This window comes from Aristolochia californica, unplaced genomic scaffold (assembly GCF_029961685.1).
Source record: "Aristolochia californica isolate CCGP_79_NKW_82.1479 unplaced genomic scaffold, dmAriCali1.0.hap1 SCAF_16, whole genome shotgun sequence".
NCBI classification, from domain to species: domain Eukaryota; kingdom Viridiplantae; phylum Streptophyta; class Magnoliopsida; order Piperales; family Aristolochiaceae; genus Aristolochia; species Aristolochia californica.
This window is the reverse complement of record NW_027181837.1, coordinates 14,121,903-14,144,913: the sequence shown is the minus strand read 5'-3', so window position 1 is coordinate 14,144,913 and position 23,011 is coordinate 14,121,903. Positions and strand designations below refer to the sequence as shown.

The 23,011-nt window shown below is 37.8% G+C and overlaps 1 pseudogene; it reads right to left on the bottom strand.

The window, feature by feature from the left end:
- Positions 1–122: 122 nt before the first annotated feature.
- On the bottom strand, positions 123–22,756 carry LOC137952632 (protein DETOXIFICATION 29-like; annotated as a pseudogene).
- Between the last annotated feature and the right edge of the window lie 255 nt (positions 22,757–23,011).

The window sequence follows — 23,011 nt, the reverse complement described above, 5'->3', positions numbered from 1 at the left end:
CAACCAAAACTGGAACATTCCACCCGAGTAGCTATTTAGTAAAAAAAAATTATTTATTTTTTACCCTGCCAGCATCACTTGCTATAGCACACCCCAATACATATAAGTAACCAAACAACAAGTTAAACTATCACTTGTGCCAAACTACCAACTTCTGCTTCGACATTAACAACCTTTGTGTTATCTACCCCAACGGTTGCCTCATTGGCAAAATGCAGCAATTCCCTGGTAACCTCAGTCTTTGGACCTAGTCCATGTTTAGCAAATTGCCCAACATTATTGACTAAAGTACCATGAGCATAAGCACTGAGCAGACATAGGTAAGTGAGCTTCATCTATGGATCCCTTACTATCCATTACGATGGATTCATTCATATGCATGAGGCTTAACTTAATAAAATCATGCCCAAATCTTCCATACCCAATGAAGTTCACACAAACAGCAACATACTTCTGTTGTTGAAGTCTTTGTAGCAGCCGCAAACCAATATGGTGTAGGCCTGTGTTGGTAGCAGCAACGTTGCCATAAATCTGCTGAAAGGACACACAAAGAGCAAGTAGAGCGCTCTAGTGAATTGTTGTAGCAGCAACGTGGAAGTTGACATTCTTTGCCATGTATGGCATTGCTATTGCTATCAAAAGGACAGCAAGGATTGCTTCAACTGCCCCAGCTGCCCCAAGGCGATGACCAGTAGCTCCCTTTGTTGAAGACAATTAATAAGCCGATGAAGTTGAGAAGTTCAGTTCAGCTGTATCCTTTCTATCAGTCTGTATTTTTTACTGTGGTGCCCCATTCTGCACTGCTACAGCAACAACAATTTGAAATGTCGTCATCAACTCAGTCATCATGTATCCTGTTGAGCATGCCAACATGTATCGGCACTACAACAGTAGTAGCAAAAAAATTTTGATTGGATCCATCCCACACGTTTCATATATATCCAATAACATTGCCCCATTATCCTGGTGGGCAGCATCTAATGGTCCACTGACAGCACCCATTTTTGCCACTGATGAAATAAGGTCAGTCTGTCCAAATAGAAGAACACCTGCTGCCTCAAAAACCTTTCTCTCAGGTTGCATGTTCTGATGTTTGACACCTTTCTTCACTGCAATAGCAGCAGCACCACCGAACAGTAGAACTGGTATATCATGTTGAAAAATGTGGTGCAGTACTGTTTTGTGCACTGGTTTCTGCACGGTAACAACAACTCTGTTTTCTTGGCTGTTTGGCAGCTCTGGTTTCTGCAGTGCACAACAGTAGCACAAAAAAATTTGGTGAAGGACTCATGTGCTGCTTCAGGTGGCTTGTTATGTGCATACCGTGCTGTACTGAGAACAACTACCTTGCAGTCACAGTTTTCATTCGTTGGAGCCAGTCCAAGTGCCTCACAGTGGCCAGCACCCAGATTATGTATTATGACAGCAGATGGTACAGAAGAGAATTCCAGTTGTGCGTCCAATGCAGCAGGCTTGAAATTTGAAGGTCCGTCTAGTTGGATCGATGATTCATGTTGCTGTGACACCTCAATTCTATCAATGCACTTGATGGAAGGCTCACCGGGCACTTTAGTAGTGTGAGAAGTTACAACAATCGATTCATTGCAAGCATTGCCCTTAGCTTCTGCAAATATAGCTTGTGGGGTGACCACGGAAGACTCCCTAATCTCACAATCTACCAGTGTGTGCTGTTTTCAGCAACCTTGTATTGAAGCTCACTGGAAATAGTGTCCCCACCCCTTGACTCCTTTTTGTTTTCACCTGAAATAGTATCCAAAACTGAAGCACTTATACGCTGTCCAGGGGCCCATAATTTAATTTTTTTCCCTTCAACAGTCATAAAAATCATTCTCCACAGTATATTCTCCACCATTTCCAGAAAAACCAAACTGCTAAGCATAAAAATCACTGTTTTCAGCAGTGTTTTCTGGCTGTCTAGTAGCAAAGTTTTCTACATTGCCACAGCAACACTATGTCCTTGGCTGTCTAGCAGCACTGTGTTCTACACTATCAAAATAGCTCTGTAAAAACCAGCAATGCATTGGATTGAGCTGGAACAATAGGTGAAACTTCTGCATAATCTATGTGCTGGTGCAAGCTGTCCTAGTTGTTCTTTTAATCTTGGGGCAGTAGCCTGCATAACCTATTGAGACCAGATTCGTTGTCTGAGATCCATCAGTTTCATTAATACTATCATAACCTCCATAAACATAACCCAATGCCCCCTCCGTTGGTATACACATGAAGAATATTCCAAACCAAGCTGTTTTCTGGTCATCAATAAACGGAGCCGCAAGACTTATAAATGAAGTTTCTCTAAAGCCAACCAGCACGCAGCATATTGAAATGGACCAAAAGTCAAATGAACAACCACAACCAATATAAGTAGCAACAAGTTTTATTTTTTTCTGCTGAGCCCATTTCTGCATTGCCACAGCAGCAACAAATTTAAAAATTGGAAGTGTCTCTCATGTCCAACCCAAGATTGCCAAAGTAGCAGAAATTTGGAATTTAGTCAACCTGTTCAACTCAGCCACAGAAAAATAATGCATCCACAAGACCATTCTCGGCACACCCAAAAAAATTTTATCTTCAGTTTTTCGCACATTGGTTACCTTCTCATATTCAGAACTCCCACTGAATTGAAAAAATTCCACCAACAGTGCCCAAGCAGCAAATATGGAACCCAAAAAATTAAGCACCACGTTTTCAATTTGACAAAGAATAGACGCACAGGTGTTGTTCGCATCAACAAAAAAACAAATCCCCCCTAGATTTTTTTCTATCAATCCCGGAATCCCCAAAAAATCCCAACACGTATTTCAGACACAAAAACAAGAATTCCGTCAAAATTGCTCCGTTTCTCTGCTTCACGGAATAGAAAACCACCAGGCCAAAAATTCGAGCAGTGTCGCTGTTCAGCCCCTTGGAGCCCCTTCACCCCCATGGAAGAATCGTTTAGACATACCAATTGAGGGCGTTTCAGAAACTTACCCCAAAATTTCGTCTTCCACTGTGGTTCTCCTTTCTCTCGTCACCCTTTCTCCCATTTTCTCCTCGCCATGCCGTCTGCCGGAATGATAGACCCCGGTGGAAATGCGTTGCAGTTGGTTGCTCGCTGGGCTTTTCCGACAGCGAACAACACCCCTTTCGGGATTCTCCGGTTGGAGATTTTTTGAGACAGAGGTCTCTGAGATTTTTTTGCATCGCCTGTGGAAAACGTACGGGTCTAGGGGGTTGTTGAATACCCCTCCGATTTTGAAAATTTTGGGTTCCCGCCATCTAGTTTCAGAATTTCGGAGTCCGACTTCGGATATGTGTCCCAATTTCGGATGTCCCCGGTGTTGGAAAGACTTTGAATTTTTCTGGCCCTTGGACTTTTGCCCGTCCGAGATAGCATTTGTTGCCTTGTGTTCTGTGAATTCTTCGTGCTAAGAGATTTTAGGTCTATGACCTTCTTTTCTACTGCAACGAGATGTATCTTAATTGCAAAAATTTTAATGGAAGTTTTACGCATTCCATCCCGCAAGGCTTCTTCCCATGCTACAACTCCTGCACGTATTGCTTCTAATAAATCGCGCACGATAATCTATTTTTCTTGGGATAAAGAATCGTTCATTGTGTTCCCACTCTGATACCAATTGTTATGACCCGGATCTGACACAGCGATTCGTAGGGAGGAAGAAAAGAAAGACGAAAATCAAGCAAAAAGGAAGCTTAAAAACCCTAGGTTCTTTGAGGAGAACGCACACCCCTGAGCTCATTGAGGAGAACTTAAAACCTTTGTTCACTCTAAATCAATGATTGCTTCTTCTCATTACTCATACCCCTTAAATAGGGTTCAGCCTTACAAGGTTTGACATAAAATATTACAAAAATGCCTTTGTGGCCTATTAATTTTTTAACTTAAATAAAATAAAGTAAATTAAAAAAAATAATTTAATAGTGTTATTGCGTGCATAACATCGGCTCAACAAGATCAATCACTATGTCCACTACAAACCTCTCTCCAAATCCAGCTTACAATGTTTGTATCCAACAAGATCAACTGATTCTTAATACCCTCATCGGCTCTGTGTCTCCTAAAATTATCTCATTCATTGTACGAGCCACCACCTCTAGATAAGCATGGACTATTCATGCCAATACATACACCAAACCAACTTGTAGTCGCATTAAGCAAGTCAAGATTCTTCTCACATATCCCGCCAAAGGTACTATGAATATCACTGATTTTCTTCAATACATTAAATCTCATGCATATGAGTTTAATAAACTTGAAGCACCAATGGATGAGGAAGCTCTTATAGAAAAAGTCTTGGATAGACTGGGGGGTGACTACAAAGAGTTTGTTCGTGTTGTTGAAGCTTGTGGCACACCCATCACCTTTGATGAGCTTCATGAGAAACTTTTATCTTTTGAAGAAACCATTCATGAAAACATAATACCTAATGCACATCTTCCAATAACTCTAAATCCAGCGAATCAAACAAATACCACTTGGCGCCCACCAAAGTCCAACAAAAGTTAACAACCACCCCCTCAATATCCGACTGGTCATGAAGGTTGGCGCATGTCGCCTAACAACCCTAGCCGACCACCCATGGCTACCAATTCAGGTGCTCCAACTTACAAACCTCGACCCCATTCATATTTGGGATTTTTTTAAATTTGTGGTATCCAATGGCACTTGGCTAAGTGATGTCCATCATTTCCACTCGTACCAATTCAGCCAACCCACAAAGGATTTCCACCTCCTCATACTTCGGTAGCACCCTGGCAACCACGAGCTCATTATGTTACTAACGTCACCTCCAAACATCTAGCTTGGTTACTTGATAGTGGAGCATCTCACCATGTCACAACAGACTTGAGCAACTTATCTTCTCATGTACCCTTTACTGGTTCTGATGATGTTGTGGTTAGCAATGGCATTGGTCTCTCCATCAACCATGCCGATTCTATATCTCTTCCAACTCCCACTATTACCTTTATTTTGAATGATGTCCTTTGCGTACCAACCATGCAAAAGAACTTAATTTATATCTCTCAATTTTGAACTACTAATAATGCTTCTGTTGAATTATCACCATCTTGCTTTCATGTGAAAGATCTTTGCATTAGGGCAATTTGTATGATGGGGCAACACCAGAGATGGAGTGTATGAATGATTTGGAAGTAAATTTGTCTTCTCCAATTCTTCCTTTCTCTCAAATCAAAACCACATCATCCAATTGGCAACATCGATTAGGTCATCTAGCTCTTCCCATTCTTAAACACATTCTTTCTAGTTATTATTTAAAATTTGCTACTTCTATGCCAATAGAGTTTTCATGTAATGCATGTCTTTGCAATAAAAATCATAGGATGCCTTTCTCTACTTCATCTTTTTCCTCTACATAACTACTTGAAATTATTTTTTCTGATGTATGGACTTCTCCTATTTTGGCACAAGATGGTTTCAAATATTGTTTCATTTTTGTTGATTAGTTTACCAAATATATATGGTTTTACCCACTCTAACAAAAATCTAATGTTTAGCACCGTTACAAGCCATTGTGAAAAATTACTTCAAAAGATAAATTATCACACTATTCAGACACTGGGTGAGAATATACGGGCCTCAAAGATTACTTTCTTTAAATGACATCTCTCACCAAACCACTCCACTCCCATACACCTAAACACAATGGCTACTCAGAAAGGCGACATTGTCATATTGTTGAAACTACTCTCACCTTACTTTCTCATGCCTCCCTTCCAAATTACCTTTTTGCCCCATGTCTTTGCCACTGTTGTCTATTCAATAAATAAGATGCCAACCACTACACTCAATCTATCATCTCCCTATGAATTAAATTTCCATAAAACGCCAAATTATTCTAAACTAAAGATTTTTGGCTATTTATGTTATTCTTGGCTTCGTCCATATACATCTCACAAACTTGATCAACATTCTAAGCCATGTGTATTTATTGGATACTCATTATCTAAAAGGGTTTACTTGTGTTTTGAACCATCTACTTTGAAAATATTTGTTTCTCGTCATGTCAAGTTTGTGTAGTCAATCTTCCTATATATCTCCCTTAATTTTCACCTACCTCATCTCACCTCCACCACCTTAGATACTTTTAATTCCCCCTATGCTTACTATTTCAACAACTTCGTCACCACAACTAACTTCTAACACTCCACCTCAAGGATACCCCAAGAAATGCCTCCTTTTGATGATAATTCACAAACCTCTAAGATACCAGCAGATCAAATAGAAACTGAGCAACAACCATGACCCATCCAACCATCACCATATGTTATACATCCATCCATCGAAACACAATCTACCACCCAACATCGCATGACCACTCAAACAAAAAAAAATATCCGTAAACCAATTCAAAAACTCAACCTACACACACACCAAACATCCCAACCCGACTTTGGACCTTCTTCCATGACTCAAACCCTCAAAGATCATAATTAGCGTTGAACTATGTCTAAAGAATATGATGTTCCACCAATTGATATGTTTCCACAAATAATTGAAATTCTATTTCTTGATCTGTATCTTCAATTTTTGGAAACTTATGAAGTTCTTCGGTCAAGCCCTGATCAATGAACCTACAAAATCCTTCAAATTGTATCTGACTAAATCCAGGTATTGTAGACATTCCCTCGTATCTTAATGCATGTATTTAATTTATTCGGAGCTATTAAAGCGGGATCCACTTTTTGGGGAATATGAGTCGAAGCAAAAACAACAATATTTCTAGTGGGACATCTTTCACAATCTCTGGAGAGATAGTTCTCGATCGCGATTTTGAACCTGTTCTTTCCATGACCCCTCTTAATTGAGACAGGAGATCAAATGCATGAAGTAGGAATCCATTTGATTTCGTTATACATATTAGGATCGGGGCATACTTAAATAAAAAAAAAGTATTTCTTTTTCCTTTTTTTTTTTTTTTTTGATTCATAGATTAGGATTAGATTATATCTATTTAGATTTTCTTTATATTTATATATTATTATTATATTAATATTCTATTTTATTTAAATATTTATTCTTATTCTAAATTTAAATTCTAAATTTAAAATAAAATATTTAATTAATTTATTTATATTTACTTCCTTTTTCTGGCTCGGCTAGGTGGGATAGCCGAGCCATGCCTCTTTATAACACTGGTCAGGCCAAATTAAATTAATAAAGAAACAAATCTATTCAATGAGTAAAAACGCCTCCGATTAGTGCAATGGGATGTGTCTATTTATCTATCTCTTGACTCAAAATGGGAGCAGGTTTGAAAAAGGATCTTAGAGTGTCTAGGGTTGGGCCAGGAGGGTCTCTTAACGCCTTCTTTGTCTTCTCATCGGAGAAACCTGATTTAAATGATCCTGTATTAAGAGCTAAATTGGCTAAAGGGATGGGCCATAATTATTATGGCGAACCCGCATGGCCTAACGTTCTGGAATTTCATCATCCATACATAACGAATTGGTATGGTATATTCATACCATAACATATGAAGAGTAAGAACTCGAATTCTTATCGATACTGGAACTCATAGGGAAGAAAATGGATTTATGGATGGAATCAAATATGCAGTCTTTACAGAAAAAAGTATTCGGTTATTGGGGAACAATCAATATTAAGATTTCCAAGGTTTAGCCAAGGCTTAGCTCAAGGACCCCACTACTCGTCGTATTTGGTTTGGTATTGCTACCGCACATGATTTCGAGAGTCAAAAACAACAATGCTTTCGAATAGGCATGGGTGATCAAATGGAATAAGGCAGCTCGATAAGAACCTATCCCTAGAAAGATATTAAAAGGAGAAACAGAGAGAAAAAGAGAGTTATGGGAAAAAAAATAAATCCACTTGGTTTCCGACTTGGTACAAATCAGAATCATCGTTCCCTTTGGTTCGCACGACCAAAAAGTTATTCGAGGGATCTCCAGGAAGATGAAAAAATAAGGGATTGTATCAAGAATTATGTACAAAAAAATAGGAGAATATCCTCAGGTTTCGAAGGAATTGCACACATAGAGATTCAAAAAAAAATCGATCTGATCCAGGTCATAATCCATATTGGATTTCCAAATTTGTTAATCGAGGGTCGAACACGAGGAATCCATGAATTACAGACCGATGTAAAGAAAGGATTTCATTCTGTAAACCGGAGACTTAACATTGCTATCACAAGAGTTACAAAACCTTATGGGAAGCCTAATATTCTTGCGGAATACATAGCTCTACAATTAAATGGATTTTTCGAATAAAGAAGCACTTTAATGGGTCTATTGGTAGATTTAAAGCTCATCTTGTGGCCAAAATATTTCATCAACGACAAGGTGCGGATTACCATGAGACTTTTAGCTTGGTTGTTGCGCCGACCACCATGAGACTTGTACTTAGTATTGCAGTTAGCAATGGTTGGTCCCTTCGTCAAGTCGATATCAACAATGCCTTTCTTCAAGGCGTTCTCAGAAAATGTTTATATGTCACAACCTTTGGGATTTGTTGATTCAAATCATCCAACTTATGTTTGCAAACTTCATAAAACTATCTATGGTATCAAACAGGCTCCACGGGCTAGGTTTCATGAACTGCATAAATTTCTTGTGGGCTTAGGTTTCAAGATATCTCACTCTGATAATTTCCTATTTATTCTCAATATTGGCAAGCATGTTCTATTTCTATTGGTATATGTCAATGATATTATTATTACTGGTAATAGCGATGACCTTATTTCTCAAGTTGTTGATTGCTTCGCCCAACATTTCTCTCTGAAAGATCTTGGCTCTCTTTCTTACTTCCTTGGAGTTGAGATTGCATCAAACAAAAAATTTAGAGCTCTTTACCAAAATACCAGTTTGAAAAAACTTATTTATGAAAACAACGACGACCTCAACGTATTTTCAAAACTACCGAACTTTAACCGGTCCACTGTATATGTGGACAGTCAAAGGTGACACATAAGCTTTGACTGCTTACGCATCGTCCCGTCATCAGTGTGATACGGTAGATGAATACATCAGCTGCCATGTCATTATGGTTGACACATCATCTACCATGTCATCCGCCACATGATAAAATTTTGAATAAATTTTAAAAAATCAAAAAATCAAATACACTTTTTATTACCTTATATCTAAAATAATAAATTATTAAAAAAATTAATCAAAAATTAAAAAATAACTCTTACTTATTTAACACCATTTAATATCAATTAAAATATTTATTAATTAAAAAAATATTTAGCACATATTTTAATTACTTTATATTTTAAAAATAAAATAAAATAAGTAAAATAATTAGATTTAAAATATTTATAAATAGAAAAAATCTTATTCTTAGTCTTACCCACATATTATGGATTTAAAATATTTATAAATTAAAAAAATATAAAAAATTTATTTTAGAGTTTAAAAATACAATTTATTTGTATACTTTTTATCACCTTATTTACAAAATAATATTATTTAAAAATTTAAAATATTTATAAATAGAAAAAATCTAACTATTACCGATTTATTATGGATTTAAAATATTTATAAATTTAAAAAATCTTACTATTAAGTCTTACCCATATATTATCGATTTAAAATATTTATAAAATAAAAAATATACAAAAAAGTTATTTTAGAGTTTGAAAATACAATTTATTTGTATACTTTTTATCATCTTATTTAAGAAATAATAATTTTTAGAAATTTAAAATATTTATAAATAGAAAAAATCTAACTCTTACCCATTTACTATGGATTTAAAATATTTAAAATATAAAATATACAAAAAAATTATTTTAGAGTTTAAAAATACAATTTATTTGTATACTTTTTATGACCTTATATAAAAAATATTAAAATATTAAAAAATACATTAATTGATTAAAAATCTTACAACACCTTTTAATATCAATTTAAAATATTTATTAACTAAAAAAATATGAAAATTTTATTTGAGTTTAAAAAATAAATATATCGATAAATCTGTAGGTTTAAAGCCTTGATAGAAGCATTGAAGAAAAAAATGTTAAATTGTGGTAAAGGCACAAAGGAAAGTAAATGTTGTACAATGACGTCAAAGTGATCGTTAATGGGAGCCATGGCATCCTAACATATTTGACATGAGTTCGAAAGACTGAAATTACATTTCTTGAACCAAGTTATAGGACACCCAGTTTTTCTAACAACCTTCATAGAGGACGAACCAAATAGACTCAAGCTGTAAAGCAAACCCAACATAGAGGACAAACTGCATTTATTATGCAAGATAAAATTAAGCATTCAACAAGTTTAAAAGTTGTCTCAAGTCTCAACAACCAAAAGTACACCTAGCTCATTCATCATCATGATGTTTGCGATAGTGGTGATGTTTGCCATGGCGACGCTCCTTTTCCTCATCATCAGAGTCATCCTTCTGCCAAGTAGTGTCATCAATAAGAGAAAAATTAAAATCTTCCTATGACTCTCATCTGATATCATTGCATGACTTCGTGCATAATCTACAATGTCATTCTGGTTTGTCTCCAAGTCTATCCATCAATTACCAATCTGCACACAGTTTTCAATCTTTTTTTTTTTTAATTTGAAAGCTCTAAATATGATCAATGGAAAGTCGTATATTAATAAATAATTTTACATCAAAATGTCAAAGAATATTAAAATTCTCATTCCACTCTTTTGTCTGATTATAACAAAGGGCCTTGCCTGAAATTTCTTCATTTAGATAAACGTATCGGTCTTTGTCGGAACAACTCTTCCTTTTCTGTTCTGAAAAAGAAAAAGCACATTGAGGCATGAAAGTGAAGGACCATGAAACTAGTGCGACTTCCATTACAAAAAAAGTTAAAGAGGGAGAGAGAGTACTCACCTTTTATAGTGTTATCGCAATGAAACCCATCGGCTCTGGTTTTGATGTTTAGCCATTTTCTCAAGACAGTTTTCGTCCATGATGACTGAAAAGGATCAAATTCAAGGGAACATACTTACATTTCCTACCAAACAAACGAAGTTGTGGAGTTTCTGAAATTCATTAAACTGAAAACACAAAGACAGTTACCTTCTAGTATCCACTTTGATTTGTTCTCATTTTTAACGCTCAAAAAACACTAGCCAACATTTCCTGAAACAAGACAAACCTTACAAGCATTAAGACCACATTTCTTTACAAGCATTTCAAGAAGCAGCTTGACCTGATTTGAAAAGACATTGGATGCAATTGTTTAAAAGTGAATTATCTCAAAAGTTGACAAAGCCATTTAAGTTTTTTTTAAAAATAGAGCAAAGAAATTGAACAATAATCATGTCCCTATCTTAGTTTTTTTGTCAAATGTATTCTGCTAACATGGAATAAAAAAATCAGTTAACCAATGAAAAAGATCAAGATTCCACATTCACTATTTCAACTTCCAAAGAATATTAGGAAACTAAATGGGAATCTAAAACAAATTAGTCACGAATCATATCAGAAAGGTCTTCTGCCAAACTCTTACCTACTGGACAAGTTCTACAAACAAATCTGGAGGATCCATCCGAGCTTTTGATTGATTATTTTCAGATGGGGAGATCAAATCTTGAAATTTTTATGACTAGTCCTAACAATGCAAAAATACACCTAAGTCCAAATTCACCAAACACCCCTGGTAGAGCCCTATATGATTTTGCAGTCACTACGAACCGTACCTTGTCAGTGATGGGGGTCGGGTTTCGTTGGCTAATAGATGCCCATGCAGGCGACTCAGCCTAGCTTGAATTGGACCCAACCTACTCTTAATCAGATTCTCTACCCATCCCTAGGGACACATGGAAACTCAATAAAATATAGACAAAAAAAATACCATGTGGTGGTTATGTATAACACCCGAATCTCCTCGCCACATGGCAAAATCATTCCATAACACTTCAAAATTATTCAACAACATTCTACAACATTTAAAAATTAATCGAACTAATTCTATAACAGATGACTAGTCCTAACAATGCAAAAAACACACATAAGTCCAAATTCACCGAACACCCCTGGTAGAGCCCCATATGACTTCGCAGTCACTATGAACCGTACCTCGTTAGTGATGGGGGTCAGGTTTCGTTGGCTAATGGACGCCCGTACAGGGGATTCAGCCTAGTTTGAATTGGACCCAACCTACCCTTAATCAGATTCTCTACCTATCCCTAGGGACACATGGAAACTCCATAAAACATAGACAAAAGAAAAATACCATGTGGTGGTTATGTATAACACCCGAATCTCCTCACCACATGGCAAAATCATTCCATAACACTTCAAAATTATTCAACAACATTCTACAACATTTAAAAATTAATTGAACTAATTCTATAATAGATGACTAGTCCTAACAATGCAAAAACACACCTAAGTCCAAATTCACTGAACACCCTAGTAGAGCCCCATATGACTTTGCAGTCACTACGAACCGTACCTCATCAGTGATGGGGGTCGGGTTTCATTGGCTAATGGACGCCCGTGCATGCAACTCAATGTAGTTTAAACTGGACCCAACTTACTCTTAATCAGATTCTCTAGCCATCCCTAGGGACACATGGAAACTCAATAAAACATAGACAAAAAAAATACCATGTGGTGGGTATGTATAACACCCGAATCTCCTCACCACATGGCAAAATCATTCCATAACACTTCAAAATTATTCAAAAACATTATACAACATTTAAAAATTAATCGAACTAATTCTATAACAGATGACTAATCCTAACAATGCAAAAACACACCTAAGTCCAAATTCACCGAACACCCCTGGTAGAGCCCCATATGACTTCGCAGTCACTACGAACCGTACCTCGTTAGTGATGGGGGTCGGGTTTTGTTGGCTAAAGGACGCCAGTGCAAGCGACTCAGCCTAGTTTGAACTGAACCCAACCTACTCTTAATCAGATTCTCTACCCATCCCTAGGGACACATGGAAACTCAATAAAACAGAGACAAAACAAATACCATGTGGTGGTTATCTATAACACCCGAATCTCCTCACCACATGGCAAAATCATTCCATAACACTTCAAAATTATTCAACAACATTCTACAACATTTAAAAATTAATTGAACTAATTCTATAACAGATGACTAGTCCTAACAATGCAAAAACACACCTAAGTCAAAATTCACCGAACACCCCTGGTAGAGCCCCATATGACTTCGCAATCACTACGAACCGTACCTCGTTAGTGATGGGGGTCGGGTTTCATTGGCTAATGGAAGCCTGTGCAGGCGACTCAGCCTAGTTTGAACTGGACTCAACCCACTTTCCATTACCCAACCCTACTCTTAATCAGAATTTTTACCCATCCTAGTAACTAGGGCAAACATAATAAAACATAAACAAAACAAAAAAAACCACGTGGTGGATATTTATAACACCCAAAGCTCCTCATCACATGGAATGATCATTCCATGACACTTCAAATTTATTTAACAACAACCAGTGACTAAAAATCCTGCAAATCTTATCTCAATAGAGTAAAATGCAACTTCATAAATCAGAAAATTAAACGAAATTAACTAAAATTAAACTAGCAACTTCAGAAAATACAACATTCAATGGCATAGGAATCCATAAACTAAAATACACCAAATTATATAGATATTTCATTAACATAAAATCAGAAATTAAACAATAAATCACAAAAAAAAAATTAATACAATAATTAAACACCTAAATTCAAATCAACATTATAATTAAATATAGTAATTAGATTCAATTAACAAACGCCCTAAAAAATCACCTTGCTAAATTAGCTTCTGAAATTCAAATTGGGGTTTGGAGGGTGAGTAAGGCTTCGGTTTTGAGAGAAGGGACAGTGAGAGAGTGAAATAATAGGGTATTAAGAGAGGGGTGCTGAGAGGAAATTATAGGGTTCGGTTTTGAGAGAGGTGGTGACGAAGAGATGAAATGATAGTTTTCGGTTTTGAGAGAGGGGGCAACAAAGAGATGAAATGATAGTTTTCAGTTTTGAGAAAGGGGCGGCGAGAGGATGAACAGAGGGGAACGGAGAAGAAGAGTGAGAGATGAGGCTGAGACGAAGTCTAGGTTGAGGCGAAGAGAGAGTGGTTGAGAGGGGGGCGTCAAGGTCGAGGCCGAGGCTGAGTAGAGGTAGCAGGGGAGCGGCGAGAGGAGAGGACCGAGACAAGAGGCGAGTAGAAAGATTGTGGAAGAGATTAGAACGAAAAACAAAAGTGAGAGCTGACGTGGCGGGCGCTTATGTGGCCCTAGGTGACAAGGCAAAAAGATGGTAATATATATTGACGTGGCAGCTTATGTGGCAACTGATGTGACGGGATAATAACGTGGCAACTTATATTTTAATTTACTAATGATGTGGTGACATGTAAGCAGTCAAAGCTTACGTGTAGCATTTGACTGTCCACATGTACAGTGGATGGGTCAAAGTTTGGTATTTTTGCAAATAAGTTCAGGTTGTCGTTGTTTTCAGAAATAAGTTTTTTAAAAATGGTATTTTGGTAAAATTCTAAATTTTTTATCAAGTGGGTTCTCATGGACTTGAAGCAAAGCGGGTTTTAATGAGCAACGAGTTGAATGAGATCACCATAGCTTCGTTATGGCAATGTCTGCATGAAAATATTTTACAGCAATATGGAGCCCTGATTCTGCAAATCCTTCTGTAATGCTTGAATTTGCATAATTTGGACATCCAAAGTTAAAGAAGGCAACGCTCTGCTATCTTAACTCACAGAGATATGACAATCATGATACGAACCCAGATGCCGCTATGCTTAGAGCTTCCATGGCGATTGCTTGAGGCAGAGGTGGCAGAGTTGAGGGGAGCGGGACTTGCAGAGAGATACAGTCGAGGAACAATAATAGGATTTCTTTTACACCCCTTTTATAAGGGCATCGTGACATGAACCAACTTGATTTAAACCAGTTTGGGTGAGAATAGGATTTCTATTACACCCCTTGTAGTGCAGACGTGGGGCAAGGGAAGGTTTTTCTTATCTTTACTCAAAAACCAACTTGCATGGTTCACTCACTATGTATTTTAAAATTGATATAGAAAAGGGAATATTTTGATCGTTTTTCCTATTCCGTGTCAATATAAAAAATATACATTATTTTTTATAGCAAATTATTGCATATTTTTATAATTATAAAATTATTATTTTGCAAATGACTTCGTGAATTTGATGTAAAATCCCTGCAAAAACCCATTATGAATGAGGTTGGAGTTGGATTCTGAAACCCATGGCAAGTTGGGTAAAAAATCCAACCCACACTCATCACGAGTCAAAGGTAAGTGCCTCTTAACCTTCTTTTCGTTCCCTTGGTTTTAGGTGTTCCCCCGATTTCAGGTGTTTCATTGGTTTCAGGTTTTGGACTTGCTTATTTTCAATTCAATTTGACCCAGTTGATTTGTGGCCAACTTAACAAGTGAGAAAACCATGTTAAAAATTAGGGATTTTTTTTAAATAACCATTTTAAAAATATCCATTAGCAAAATACCTAATTTAAAAACTTAATTAAAAAAAACTCAACTTTGACCGATCAAATTGCCATGTTGGACAATCAACTTGCCACATCATCATTGACCGCCAATGTGACAACATATTAGATTCTTGTCAGCCCTAAAGCCACATAAGCCCTATTCTTCCTCCTTTCTTTTTTTCTTTCTTTCTTTTCACCTTATTTTTCTCCGTTTTCTCTTCTTCCTGTAACATTCTCTCCTCTACTCCTAGCAGTACTCAAAGTGACCCCCTCTTCCTGCAATTTTTCTTGTACCTTGTTGGTGGTCTCTTCTGACTTGATCAAAACTGAGTATTTTGACGAATAAGTTTAGAAGATGGGTACATTGTTAAATATTTTTTAAAAATAGGTATTTCTAAAAATTCCCTAAAAATTAAATCTAAAAGTGTGACACAAATGAGACAAGGTGCATTCAAAAGTACCATGTGACATAGTTGGAGAGGCAAATAGTGAGAGGTGTGGAATCATTAGTTGGGGCAGAGGTTGGTGTCTAGGTTGTTAAAGATGTCTGGGGGGGGGGGGGGGGGGTTAGTCAACAAACATAAAATTTGATCTTCATCTTCATCTTCATTTCATACATCTACATGATCTTCATCTTCGAAATGGGCGTTAGGGGGGATTAGTCAACAAACTGGAAATTTTATCTTCATCTTCATCTTCATCTCATGCATCTACATGATCTTCATCTTCAAAATGGGTGTTAGTGTGGACAAGTTCATCTTCATCTTCAAAATTTTAAACCATTGATTTTATTAATTATAAAAATGAGTTAATTAAACCAAGTGTTTGAGTTAACAATATTTTAATTACCACTATTAAATCACTAATACAATAGAGTAAATAAAAATTAAATATGATTAATGAATAAAAAAGTATTATATTAGTAACATAAGATAGATTTTTTACATGGTATTAATTAATAATATATTTTCACAAAATCAAAAGTAATTAATTAATTAAATGCATACTTTAATTATATTTTATTTACCAGAAACTTAAATATGAAGTTTAATATAGTAATAAAATTGATATAGTGCTGGGTTGCTGGGTTGCGTCAGGCACTGAACCGGTGCCACATTAATTTTTTCCTAACTTAGGAAAATCAAAATTTCCAACAGTGTCTTCTTCCCACAACGCCGAAAAACCAGAGATCACGATGAACAGAGAAAATCAATCCAGGCAGGTAATCAAGCTCCAATCGAATTTATGGAGCTGATCAATACGGCTTGTCCTCAAGCTCGAAAGTAGGGTCTGTATGCCGACGTCTCCACCTGTGCCCAAGTATCATCCGCGATAGCTATGTCCACCCTCTGGACGCCCAAAACTGGAGCTTTTTATTTGTTTTATTTTTTATTTTTTTTAGTTGGTCCAATTCGAGTTGGCCTGGGTTGACTCGGTTCAGTAAGTCCGGTCCGGCGCGTGACTCAGCGTACTAAGCTGATTAAATTTTCCTAACTTAGGAAAATTGTAATCGGAAGCCTTCTTCCTCCTTCTGTGGAAATTTCGTCGATGGGTCATCTACCGCTGTGTTGCCGAGACGGAGGTTGAGAGGAAATGTCGCCGACGGAGTTTCTACTTCTCCGGTGGCGAATCGCAACCCGTTGGGGCTTCGCCGCGTGGAGAGTTTTTGAGACAGAGGGCTCTCAGAAATCTGTTAATCTTTGTTTCTCAACACCCCGGAATAGAGAACCCTTGTGGAAATTTCGCCGACAGAGTCTCCTGCTTCTCTGGTGGCGAATCGCAGTCCGTTGGGGCTTTGCCTCTTGGAGAGTTTCCGAGACAGAGTGCGGGAGAAACAAAGAAAAAAAGGAAAATGAGGACGCGCGAGAGAGGGGGGTGCAAGGAGAGAGAGGGGCAAAGGAAGCGTCGTGCGTCCTTCATCTCAAAGAAGACCAAATCTGACCTTCTTTGAGATGAAGGATTTTAAACCATGGAGATGAAGGACCGCTTCATCCCTTGCATCCTGATGAAATGTCATCTCCGCTCCACTAATGACTTCAACTTTTGAAGGGCATCATGCAGTTGAAGATCATCTCGGACTTCAAGTTGACTAACCCCCCCTTAGTGTGGACGAGTTCATGTCCACTGGAAAACAATTTACAGTGTCAGTGCCCCCAATGAGGAAAACACAGAAAATAAGAGAATTAATAACTTGTAAAGTATGCTTAATTAAAATATAATACTTAAACATTAAATTAGGTAAAATAAACATTATTACTACACGAATAACTAATTTAATTTATAACTAAAATATATTAATGTACTAATTAATTTAATTATATATTATATTAGTTAAAGATTACTGTTTATTGTACATTAATACAGCTTGATAAATCAAACAATTCAAACTTGAACTAGTAAAAATGGACACTCAATAGAAGCTGACCCTCCCCCTAAGGGCATAAACATAAACATGAACACAAAGAAAGAAAGTATAAATCCATTTGTCAGTTTGAGCGCCCAAAAGAAAAAAAAAAACTGGAAGTCTAGTTCTTTAGCAATAGTTTCGGATACAAGAAATGCTATATTTAATGATTGATCTCTTCTATGTACATTTTTTGTAAGAAACAAGGAGTAATGGGGGATCCAAAGAAGAAAACATAGCATACATCACAAACTAATAAGAATTCTGATCCCAGAAAAAAAAAAAAAACAAAAACTGTATCCCAAGGATGGTTTGCCTATCATCAAATTACCAACAAAAACAACCCCTAGCTTTGGACTTTGTAAACCTGCCATCAACTATCTTCCACCTGATAATTCAATTGCTTATTGGTTATAAATGGAATTCTCTCCCCAATCAAATCTCCTCTGAAGTCTCTCATAGACTCGTCTTCGGGTCACCTCCACTTGTTGCCACTTTTCCCACCTTTCTGCCAGTCTCTTGCCTCAAGCATTCGAACAACTTCTGACATAGTTGGGCGGTCATCTGGTGAGGGTTGGGTGCAAACTAAAGCAACTTGGATCATCATTTCCACTTCAGCACCATCAAAACTTCTATCCAGGTTCCGGTCTACTATGGCAATCAATCTTTTCTCCCTCTCCAATTTCTTTACATGTACAATTGTACAAAATTGGATCAAATTGAGACAAATCAATAGTCATCCAAATTTTAGACACTTGAAAGCTAAAAGAATCTAGATCTCAGGATTTGTAACAGTAATCCAGTTTGTATTTACTCTTTGGACAGAGACTTGCAACAGAAAGGATTCCCAATCTTCACACAATAGGTATCACATGGAGGTTTCTTTTCTGGCCTTTCTATTAAAATGGGTTTATAGCCACTTATCCATGGAGGCTCGCACCTAAGACCTCAAAAATCTAATTTAATGGAAAAAAATTAGGCTTTAGTCATACCTTCTGAAATTTTGGGAAAACCGAAGCCGAAGGGTGAAATCAAAGCCGAATGGGGAAATCGATGCCTAATCGAAGTAGAAATTAAGCAATCGATGCCCCAATGTCAAAATTGAAGAAAATCGAAATCGAAATGGGGGAAATCGAATGAAAATGGAAGGTATTTTGGGGGAAAAGAGAATAACGATAGAGAGAAGGGAGTGGGAGGCTGAAAGGGAGGCCGAGAGGGATAAGAGAGATGGAGAAACGAGAGAGAAAAATGGAGAGCGAGTCTGAGAGAAGAGAGGGAGGCACGGAGACGAGAGAGGGGGTGCGGGAGAGAGGGCAAGTCCGAGAGAAGACCGAGAGACGGAGGCCGGAGAAGAGAGGGAGCAGAGACATCGGGGGCATAGGGAGACGAGAGAGGGGGTGCGGGAGAGAGGGAGAAAAAAATGAAAATGAGAAGAGAGCGAGAGAGGGGAAAAAAATAATGGTCGAGGGTTCGAACCCCCACGTTTCCTTCATCCGGATGAATGGCCAAAAGGGTCGAAAACCAGATTACATTTTTTATAACGTGGAGATGATGTTCCGGTTCATCTCCAACATCCAGATGACATGAAGTCTGGCGCTCCACAAATGATGTAAACTGATGAACGGCGTAATGCGAGTGATCTTCATCTTACCCTTCAAGTTGACTAACCTTCCCTTAGGTAATCCTGTACTCTTCATAATATGAAACATCTTGCTCAACAGACAAAGGTGAGAATCACATTACAAATTTCTTGTTACTCTGCAACATCATCTTCCATAATAGAAAAGTATTGCCTCAAGCTCCTTCTGTGCCTTATGTTGCCTATCTTGTACCTTGAACTGGCTTCAATTTTCTCCTCCGCAACACTTTATCATCTCATGATCAAGCTCGTTGATGCTCCGATGGACCACCCCACGTCCTAATCCGGTCCTCGGCGCAAAATACCTGCAGCGGATCTTTCCATAAACATGGAAGACACATCAATGAAAGTGGGTAGCATTTAAGCCACTATCTTGTTATATATTGAATTGAATCATATTAAAGGATGAATTAAACCACACTTTATAATTAATTAAGGATGATATTTATACAATTTAAAATTGAGAAAATAAGTTTTACATTAGAAGATAAATACAATATGAGATAAATCCAATAACATATTTTCCGATAACTGAAGGGATTATGCTTATCCCTCATCATATCTAAGTAAAGACTGCGCAGATATTGTTTCACCATTAAGGTAATCGGTAAGAGTTCCTGTTTCTTTCTAACCTGATTGAAGAACAATAAACCTTGATTCTATTTTATCCTTAATGGAATGGGATAACTTACCTCCTTTTGCCAGTTTGTTGTCATTGTGATCCATATCAATATAACTGTTTGGACGACAGTGCCTTATAACATCCCAGACCAGATGCCCTGCAAGGGGATAAAGAGACGAATTAAGTAAAACAATTCTTGCTTAGTTTAGATGATTTTTGTATTGAAATTGAGAATGTTAGGTTGTAATGACCAGAGTATTTAGCTTGAATTTGAAGCTAAGCAAGGCTCCCACAGGTAATCCTATAAGGTAGTAGCATCCTACGTTGATAACTGCTACCAAGGCTTGCCATCCCGCACCTACTGCCACACCTGAAATTTTCCGAAAACAGATGTAACCCAATTCCTGACTGACAAATCTGATACCATTAAAGCTGTAAATTCTGAGGAAAAGAGGGTACCAGAGAGGACTGGCTGAATGCTACTCAGGAGGATGGTTGCTGCCAGAAGATATCCCAGTTTAGATGTTTCCCTTACAACGACAGGTTTATCTGTGAACAGCTTGGGGGAATCAGATCTTGCTAGGAGAACTATACTCATGAAGAGTAATCCAAAGACAACTGATGTGGATACAGCTACTACAACTGAAAATTTTGCTGCATTTCCATGGCCAGCCCCAAGTTCGTTTGATACTCTCACACTGCAAGAAAATTTGAAAAATCTGACTCTATACAGAATTTGAATTTTTTAACAAAAATAAAAATTGTCGACTTTTACCCTGTAACTCAATACCTTATAGCTGCATTGAAGCCCAGGGTGATCATGAATGCCCAAAACTGGAAGTTCATAACAGATTACTTATGTTATAGAAGGATAAGAAATAAAAAATACAAACTTGGAGCTTGATGCATGAAATGTTTCAGAGAAGTAGAGAATGTCTGTGAAGGATTCCATTGAAATATGAGCATAATTTATGTATGATCATAATGAGTTTCAAATAAGATATTTGCACTGGTAGGAAAATAATTTTTTACCAAATTGAAATAGCATCCACAGAAATTTCAGCATTTTTTAAGGAACCGACTAGAAGGATCACTGCAGTGAAGTACCAAAGCTCCAAGCTGAAAACCAGATTTTGACAATCAGCACAGAGAAACCCATGGACTGGGATGAGATAATCAGTTAAAATTCCGTCCGGATCCAGCAATCAAACTCAAGCGCGTTAGCGCAACGAAAGTACCAGAATGCTTTGATCTTAACACTAACCATGACATAATTGCTGATGAAAGTGAGAGCTTTATGAAGTTACCCAAGGCCTGAAATGCCGACAAAGAAAACCCAGTCCATGCATCAGGGAAGAAACCAGATACCAGGTAGATAAACTGTGCCAAGTCAATGAACCACCAAGAAATATTCCCCGCCATGGCTGTTCCAATCACACCATGTCCGAGCTTTGTCACAAGCACCCAATTCAACGGACCATGAAGGGCTAATGCTACGGAAGATATAGAAGCCATGGCCCAAACTCTGCTCTGAGATTGAAAAAACTTCTGTAGTGGGAAATTCACTGCATAACCAAACAATTGTGGAAGCACCCATATGCAGTATTTGCCTGCAACTTCTGATATCTCATCTGTTTGATGGAGGAGTTTCAAGATGGGTGTTGTGAATATGTAAACTGGTGCCAGAAGTATAGCAGTTACGCAAGTAATTATCCATGATCTTTGCATGTAAACTCCAAGCATATGAAATTTTCCTGCCCCAATTGCTTGACCACAGAGTGTTTCCAAGGCGCTTCCCATTCCTAGCTATGAATCAATTGAAAGGATTAGATTCTACTTTTAGATATTAACAGTGTAAGTATGTGTAATGTGATAGAGTGAATGAGAGACAGAGAGAGAGAACTGAACCATAAAAAGAAAGAAGAAGCAGATTTGTGCCCATGGAAGTGCATAATGGAGATGCAAAACCAGCAAGAGATAAATGGATTAGTAGAAGCCATGGACGAATCGGTACCTACAGACTAGGAGAAAGAAAAATGAGAAGCATGGTAGATGAACTTACCATGATTCCAAAAACAAAGCCTTTGATGACATTTTGAACAACGGATACAGCAGCAAGCTCCACAGTCCCAAGGTGCCCAACGAAGGCCACAGTGTTGAAACCAGTTGCACTAAAAACTTGAGGCTTTAGTGAGAGGTGCAACAGGACTGGCCCGAGCGATACACATACAGTTCCACACTCCCCTGCACGGGGCATACCCGTGGAAATTCGGTGGCCAAATTCGCGGCCTTCGGGGGGGGGGGGGGGGGGGGGGGGGGGTGAGCGGGATTTGAACTCGGGACCAACCTACACTGATACCATGTTGAAACCAGTTGCGCTAAAACCTCGAGGCATTAGTGAGAGGCGCAACAGGACCTTATACAAGGATTGGTCGGAGCGATACAAATATTGTTCCACACACAGTCACAAACCCAATTGTGAACTGCAGCACAGAAGTGAGTATCGCAGGGGCCGCTATGTGCCACAACTTCTTTGATTCACTCCAAGACTTCTGGCCTAACCTCCTCTTACCCAGAACAGGAACTCCTCCCGCCTGCATTTCTGCCATTGCGGACCTGAACCTCTACTTTCCCATCTATCGACATTCTTAAATCATGGATTTTCCTCACCAACAACCTTCGTGTTCCCCTTTTTGTCCTTTTGTCTTTCCGCCGTACCAACCCAAAGTCTACAAGAAACCAATTCTGAAAACAGTATTTAGACTCGCGAGACAAGAAGCTATACATGGCTCCCATGCAATAGCAGAGGGCTTGTTGGCGTGGGTTTTTGTCTCTGGTGCAACACCACCTGTTATAGCCTTTTC